This window comes from Ranitomeya imitator, chromosome 4 (genome assembly GCF_032444005.1).
Source record: "Ranitomeya imitator isolate aRanImi1 chromosome 4, aRanImi1.pri, whole genome shotgun sequence".
NCBI lineage: Eukaryota > Metazoa > Chordata > Amphibia > Anura > Dendrobatidae > Ranitomeya > Ranitomeya imitator.
In genome coordinates, this window is record NC_091285.1 from 541,085,902 (window position 1) to 541,095,345 (window position 9,444).

A 9,444-nucleotide genomic window follows, 5' to 3' on the forward strand; every position below is an offset into this window, starting at 1 on the left:
ATGATATGAGCTGTACCATAGATTAACACTGGTCCGAGTGATATGCAATGTTTTCTCGCATGGCACTCGCCCATATTCTGCAGTAGTGTGATGCCGGCCTTCGTAAAATGCTTTGTAAGGCACTAAGAAATCCCACAGCATGTTATTGCCATCATGGTACAAACACATTCAATTAAGGACATACTACACATCCACGGAACATTTTCTCCTAAGCACCACATACTACTGAGTATATCACACATGCTAAGATGACTGCTTGACTACTTTCTGCTTAGCACAATTACTTAACTTTAGTCCTCAGGCATAGAACAAGGTTGTGATGTTTCAGCTGGGGAACATTCTGTGCTAGATGTGTACCTGACAACATTCGGTGGCAGATGTTCAATATAATCCCTGTTCGTTTAGAGCACACAAGGGAAGGAAAGTAAGATCTGAAAAGTCTTTTTAATTGTCCTTCCAGTTTCTCTAACAGTCCATGAAGATTTATAAATTCTTCATGTGTGGGATTTCATGAAGATAATGCTTCATTGACAAGCCTCCAGGCAGCCTTTTTTACATACTTAGTCACTGTTTAAGAAAATAATTTGTAAAATGTTATTTATGTAGAAGGTAAAACGTAAATCTGTTCATCGAACAGCCATATGCGTGGACTTTGTAAAATAAGACCATAGATGGAAAATATTTTATGATATTGAGGACAAACTTACTTACTGTATCTGCAAACTAAAAATAACTGTACCTTGAACAAAACATCATCTTTGCTAAGTTTTTTAGTAAATAAGTTTACAAATGTGTTTTCTTTGTGTTGACTTCACTATGGTTGAAATTTTAATGCAGCAGAATCTTGGTTTGCTGTCTTGCTCTAATAACACACCATTGCAAAGAAAGGAAAAAGTACAATGGAGCACTCATCATAGGAGCTATACCCAAAACAATATAAAGTCCATTAACCCCTTTACAACCTATGATGGCTATATGTACCGTGGAGCAAGTCAGGAATTGTGGAGTTGCGTTCATAAGTAGAGATGAGCGAATAAGTTTGGAAAACCATCGCCAAACATAAATACTGCACGAATATGGCTCATTTATATTCATGATCAGAAACACAAGCAATTTTTCATAAAATAGCACATTTTTGGTAAAATTTGCTAACAGTGTGGGAAAATAATTACATTGCCATTAAAGTATTTAAAAGTAGATAATAGAGAGAAAGATAAAAAACTGGCAATTCAGCAGCCGCGTACAGTAAAATCACAGCAGGACCCCACAGGATATAATAGATAGATTACATATACTGTAGCATATACACGTAGAATAGATAGATATACAGATGTTTGTGACACATATCTAATATATAAAGCTGAATGTGTATGTGTGTATTTGTGTATGTCGGGGATTGGCATCTGCACCGTCGCAGCTACAGCCACAAAATTTTGCACAGTCACACGGCTGGACCCTGAGAGCGTCATAGGCTATGTCGTGAGGCAAAATTTTAACCCTGCGCGTTCCAATTCACCAAACAATTTAGCCCCTATCTACATAATGGGGAAAAAGTAAAAGAAAAGTGTTGGAGGCAAATTGACAGCTGCCAGATGTGAACAAGGGGGACTTAAAGAGTGAGAGCGATGGCGCCAAAGAGTATATACCCTACAGTTGCTAAGGTGGGATACTCACCACACACAGGGATATGAACACACACACACAAAATGCGCCACACACTACCACGTGCTTGAACACAAATACCACCCTCAGCACACATTTCACCACACATACACCAACCTCGCCACATAAAAGTCGAAACACAAAAGTCGCCACTCAAAACTTGCCATGCGCAAAACTCGCCACATGCAAAACTAGGCTCACGCAACACTCGCCACACGTGCAAAACTCACCTCATGGAAAACTCGCCACACGCAAAACGTGCACACGCGGAAAAATTGCCACATGCACAAAAGTTGCAACACATGCAAAATTTGCCTCACACAAAACTTGCTCAAAACGCACCACACATAAAACACGCCACGCGCAAAACTCGCCATGTGCAAAACTTGCTGCACACAAGTTCTGGTATTATCCTTAAAAAATAAAAATCGGATTAATAAGCAGACAAACTACAGGAGCAACAACTGTACCATATAGGAAATACGGCAGCTGTCAAGTCACATGACCTGTCTATTATGTGTATGTGTGAGCTAATATATTCTGCCAGGGGGGAGGGTTTCCTGTGGGCTGGGGATTTATCAGGCTGCCAATTTAGCTTACAAATACTGAGGTAAAAATACTGACCAAATAACGTGTAAACGCGGTCTAATACAGGACTAGATGACATACAGATATATACTATTTACAGAGGAGATGACACACAGATATATACTATATACAGGAGAGATGACACAGGTATATACTATACACAGAAGGAGATGACACAAAGGTAAATATATACAGGAGGAGATGACACACATATATACTATATACAGGGGAGATGACACACAGGTATATCCTATATACAGGAGGAGATGACATACTGGTATACACTATATACAGGAGGAGATGACACACTGGTATATACTATATACAGGGGAGATGACATACAGGTACATACTATATACAGGGGAGATGACACACAGGTATATACTATATACAGGTGAGCTGACACATGTATATACTATATACAGGAGGAGATGACACACAGGTATATACTATATACAGGAGGAGATGACACACAGGTATATACTATATACAGGGGAGATGACACACACATATACTATGTACAGGGGAGATGACACACAGGTATATACTATATACAGGAGGAGATGACACACAGGTATATACTATATACAGGGGAGATGACACACACATATACTATGTACAGGGGAGATGACACACAGGTATATACTATATACAGGAGAGATGACATACTGGTACATACTATATACAGGGGAGATGACACACAGGTATATACTATATACAGGGGAGATGACACGCAGGTATGTACTATATACAGGAGGTAATGACACACAAGTATGTACTATATACAAGAGGAGATGACATACAGGTACATACTATATAAAGGAGGAGATGACACACAGATATATATATTATACAGGAGGAGATGACACACAGGTATATACTATATACAGGAGGAGATGACAGACAGGTATATACTATATACAGGAGGAGATGACACACAGGTATATACTATATACAGGGGAGATGACAAACGTATATTATATACAGGAGGAGATGACGCACAGATATATGCTATATACAGGAGCAGATGACACAGAGGTATATACTATATACAGGAGGAGATGACACACACAGGTATATAGTATATACAGGAGATGACATACATGTATATACTATATACAGGAGGAGATGACATACAGGTATATAGAATATATAGAAGAGATGACATACAGGTATATACTATATACAGGAGGAGATGACACATAGGTATATACAATATACTGTACAGGAGGAGATGACATACAGGTATATACAATATACAGGAGATGACATACAGGTGTATACTATATATAAGGGAGATGACAAACATGTTTATACTGAGGGGAAAATGAGAGGTGTGGGGTGAAAATGAAAAGGTGTGAGTACAAAATGAGAGGAGTGAGGGAAAATAGTGGAGTGATTGGAAAATGAGAGATGTGAGGTCGAAATGACAAGTGTTACAGGGGAATGAGAGGAGTGAGGGAGAAAATGAGAGGAGTGAGGGGGAAAATGAGAGGTGTAAGAGAGAAAATGAGAGACGTGAGGGGGAAAATGAGAGGCGTGAGGGGAAAATAAGAGAAGTGAGGTGCTATAACTAACCACAGATATTTACTATGCCCAGGCAACGCCGAGCTCTTCAGCTAGTCTAATACATAAAGCTGAATGTGTGTGTGGTGGATGTATGTGTGTATGTCCGGGATTGGCATCTGCACTGTCGCAGCTACAGTCACAAAATTTTGCACAGTCACATATCAGGACCCCAAGAGCATTATAGGCTATGTTGTGAGGAGAAATTTTTCCCCCACGCTTTCAAATTCACCAAACAAGTTTGCCCCTATCTACATAATAGGGAAAAAGTGAAAGGAAAAGTGTTGGAGGCAAATTGACAGCTGTCAGATGTGAACAAGGGGGACTTAAAGAATGAGAGCGATGGCGCCAAAGAGTATATACCGTACAGTTGCTAAGGTGGGGCCCCGACATGGGATACTCACCACACACAGGGATATGAACACACATACAAAACACGCCACACACTTCCATGTGCTTGAACACATATACCACCCTCAGCACACATTTCACCACACATACACCAACCTCGCCACATAAAAGTCAAAAGACAAAAGTTGCCACTCAAAACTCGCCATGCACAAAATTCACCACATGCAAAACAAGGCTCAAGCAAAACTCGCCACACGTGCAAAACTCACCTCATGGAAAACTCGCCACACGCAAAACTTGCACATGCGAAAAAATTGCCACATGCACAAAAGTTGCAACACACTCAAAATTTGCCTCACACAAAACTTGAACATACTCAAAACACACCACATATAAATCTCGCCGACTGCAAAACTCGCCATGTGCAAAACTTGCTGCACACAACTTGCTACACTAACCTGTCACATGCAACTCGACACACAAAAAGTTGCTATACGCATGTCGCCACACAAAACTCATCTCACAAAAGTCGCTACATACATGTCGCCACACGCAACTCAACACACACAACTTGACACATGAAACTCACCCTAAAACACACACAAGTCTGCTATTAGCCTTCAAAAATAAAAATCTGATTAATAAGCAGACAAACTACAAGAGCAACAAATGTACCATATAGGAAATACGGTAGTTGTCAGTCACATGACCTGTGTGAGCTAATATATACTGCCAGGGGGGAGGGCTTCCTGTTGGCTGGGGATTTATCAGGCTGCCAATTTAGCTTACAAATACTGAGGTAAACATACTGACCAAATAACGTGTGAACGAAGTCTAATGCAGGAGGAGATGACACACAGATATATACTATATACAGGAGGAGATGACATAAAGGTACATACGATATACAGGGGAGATGACACCCAGGTATATACTATATACAGGAGGAGATGACTTACAGGTATATACTATATACAAGAGGAGATGACAAACAGGTATATATTATACTGTATATAGGAGATGACATACAGGTATATAATATATACAGGAGGAGATGATACACAGGTATATACTATATACAGGAGGAGATGACACACAGGTATATACTATATACAGGAGGAGATGACATAGAGGTATATACCATATACAGGAGGAGATGACATACAGGTATATACTATATAAAAGAGGAGATGATATACAGGTATATATATATATATATATATATATATATACAGGAGATGACACAGGTATATACTATATACAAGAGGAGATGACAAACAGGTATATATCATACTGTATATAGGAGATGACATACAGGTATATAATATATACAAGAGGAGATGATACACAGGTATATACTATATACAGGAGGAGATGACACACAGGTATAAACTATATACAGGAGGAGATGACATAGAGCTATATACTATATACAGGAGGAGATGACATACAGGTATATACTATATAAAAGAGGAGATGATATACAGGTATATATATATATATATATATATATATATATATACATACAGTGGGGCAAAAAAGTATTTAGTCAGTCAGCAATAGTGCAAGTTCCACCACTTAAAAAGATGAGAGGCGTCTGTAATTTACATCATAGGTAGACCTCAACTATGGGAGACAAACTGAGAAAAAAAAATCCAGAAAATCACATTGTCTGTTTTTTTAACATTTTATTTGCATATTATGGTGGAAAATAAGTATTTGGTCAGAAACAAAATTTCATCTCAATACTTTGTAATATATCCTTTGTTGGCAATGACAGAGGTCAAACGTTTTCTGTAAGTCTTCACAAGGTTGCCACACACTGTTGTTGGTATGTTGGCCCATTCCTCCATGCAGATCTCCTCTAGAGCAGTGGTGTTTTTGGCTTTTCGCTTGGCAACACGGACTTTCAACTCCCTCCAAAGGTTTTCTATAGGGTTGAGATCTGGAGACTGGCTAGGCCATTCCAGGACCTTGAAATGCTTCTTACGAAGCCACTCCTTCGTTGCCCTGGCGGTGTGCTTTGGATCATTGTCATGTTGAAAGACCCAGCCACGTTTCATCTTCAATGCCCTTGCTGATGGAAGGAGGTTTGCACTCAAAATCTCACGATACATGGCCCCATTCATTCTTTCATGTACCCGGATCAGTCGTCCTGGCCCCTTTGCAGAGAAACAGCCCCAAAGCATGATGTTTCCACCACCATGCTTTACAGTAGGTATGGTGTTTGATGGATGCAACTCAGTATTCTTTTTCCTCCAAACACGACAAGTTGTGTTTCTACCAAACAGTTCCAGTTTGGTTTCATCAGACCATAGGACATTCTCCCAAAACTCCTCTGGATCATCCAAATGCTCTCTAGCAAACTTCAGACGGGCCCGGACATGTACTGGCTTAAGCAGTGGGACACGTCTGGAACTGCAGGATCTGAGTCCATGGTGGCGTAGTGTGTTACTTATGGTAGGCCTTGTTATATTGGTCCCAGCTCTCTGCAGTTCATTCACTAGGTCCCCCCGCGTGGTTCTGGGATTTTTGCTCACCGTTCTTGTGATCATTCTGACCCCACGGGGTGGGATTTTGCGTGGAGCCCCAGATCGAGGGAGATTATCAGTGGTCTTGTATGTCTTTCATTTTCTAATTATTGCTCCCACTGTTGATTTCTTCACTCCAAGCTGGTTGGCTATTGCAGATTCAGTCTTCCCAACCTGGTGCAGGGCTACAATTTTGTTTCTGGTGTCCTTTGACAGCTCTTTGGTCTTCACCATAGTGGAGTTTGGAGTCAGACTGTTTGAGGGTGTGCACAGGTGTCTTTTTATACTGATAACAAGTTTAACCCCTTCAAGACCCAGCCTATTTTGACCTTAAAGACCTTGCCGTTTTTTGCAATTCTGACCAGTGTCCCTTTATGAGGTAATAACTCAGGAACGCTTCAACGGATCCTAGCGGTTCTGAGATTGTTTTTTCGTGACATATTGGGCTTCATGTTAGTGGTAAATTTAGGTCAATAAATTCTGCATTTATTTGTGATAAACACGGAAATTTGGCGAAAATTTTGAAAATTTCGCAATTTTCACATTTTGAATTTTTATTCTGTTAAACCAGAGAGATATGTGACACAAAGTAGTTAATAAATAACATTTCCCACATGTTTACTTTACATCAGCACAATTTTGGAAACAAAATTTTTTTTTGTTAGGAAGTTATAAGGGTTAAAATTTGACCAGCGATTTGTCATTTTTACAACGAAATATACAAAACCATTTTTTTTAGGGACCACCTCACATTTGAAGTCAGTTTGAGGGGTCTATATGGCTGAAAATACCCAAAAGTGACACCATTCTAAAAACTGCACCCCTCAAGGTACTCAAAACCACATTCAAGAAGTTTATTAACCCTTCAGGTGCTTCACAGCAGCAGAAGCAACATGGAAGGAAAAAATGAACATTTAACTTTTTAGTCACAAAAATTATCTTTTAGCAACAATTTTTTTATTTTCCCAATGGTAAAAGGAGAAACTGAACCACGAAAGTTGTTGTCCAATTTGTCCTGAGTACGCTGATACCTCATATGTGGAAGTAAACCACTGTTTGGGCACACGGCAGGGCTTGAAAGGGAAGGAGCGCCATTTGACTTTTTGAATCAAAAATTGGCTCCACTCTTTAGCGGACACCATGTCACGTTTGGAGAGCCCCCATGTGCCTAAAAATTGGAGCTCCCCCACAAGTGACCCCATTTTGGAAACAAGACACCCCAAGGAAGTTATCTAGATGCATAGTGAGCACTTTGAACCCATAGGTGCTTCACAAATTGATCCGTAAAAATGAAAAAGTACTTTTATTTCACAAAAAAATTATTTTAGCCTCAATTTTTTCATTTTCACATGGGCAACAGGATAAAATGGATCCTAAAATGTGTTGGGCAATTTCTCCTGAGTACACCAATACCTCACATGTGGGGGTAAACCACTGTTTGGGCACATGGTAAGGCTCGGAAGGAAAGGAGCGCCATTTGACTTTTTGAATGAAAAATTATTTCCATCGTTAGCGGACACCATGTCGCGTTTGGATAGCTCCTGTGTGCCTAAACATTGGCGCTCCCCCACAAGTGACCCCATTTTGGAAACTAGACCCCCCAAGGAACTTATTTAGATGCCTAGTGAGCACGTTAAACCCTCAGGTGCTTCACAAATTGATCTGTAAAAATGAAAAAGTACTTTTTTTTCACAAAAAAATTATTTTCGCCTCAATTTTTTCATTTTCACATGGGCAGTAGGATAAAATGGATCATAAAATTTGTTGGGCAATTTCTCCCGAGTACGCCGATACCTCATATGTGGGGGTAAACCACTGTTTGGGCACATGGCAGGGCTCGGAAGGGAAGGCGCGCCATTTGACTTTTTGAATGGAAAATTAGCTCCAATTGTTAGCGGACACCATGTCGCGTTTGGAGAGCCCCCTGTGTGCCTAAACATTGGAGCTCCCCCACAAGTGACCCCATTTTGGAAACTAGACCCCCCAAGGAACTTATCTAGATGCATATTGAGCACTTTAAACCCCCAGGTGCTTCACAGAAGTTTATAACGCAGAGCCATGAAAATAAAAAATAATTTTTCTTTCCTCAAAAATGATTTTTTAGCCTGGAATTTCCTATTTTGCCAAGGATAATGGGAAAAATTGGACCCCAAATATTGTTGTCCAGTTTGTCCTGAGTACGCTGATACCCCATATGTGGGGGTAAACCACTGTTTGGGCGCACGGCAGGGCTCGGAAGGGATGGCACGCCATTTGGCTTTTTAAATGGAAAATTAGCTCCAATCATTAGCGGACACCATGTCACGTTTGGAGAGCCCCTGTGTGCTTAAACATTGGAGATCCCCCAGAAATGTCACCATTTTGGAAACTAGACCCCCAAAGGAACTAATCTAGATGTGTGGTGAGGACTTTGAACCCCCAAGTGCTTCACAGAAGTTTATAACGCAGAGCCATGAAAATAAAAAAAAAAATTATTTTCTCAAAAATGATCTTTTAGCCTGCAATTTTTTATTTTCCCAAGGGTAACAGGAGAAATTTGACCCCAAAAGTTGTTGTCCAGTTTCTCCTGAGTACGCTGATACCCCATATGTGGGGGTAAATCACTGTTTGGGCACATGCCGGGGCTCGGAAGTGAAGTAGTGACGTTTTGAAATGCAGACTTTGATGGAATGCTCTGTGGGCGTCACGTTGCGTTTGCAGAGCCCCTGATGTGGCTTAACAGTAGAAACCCCCCACAAGTGACCCC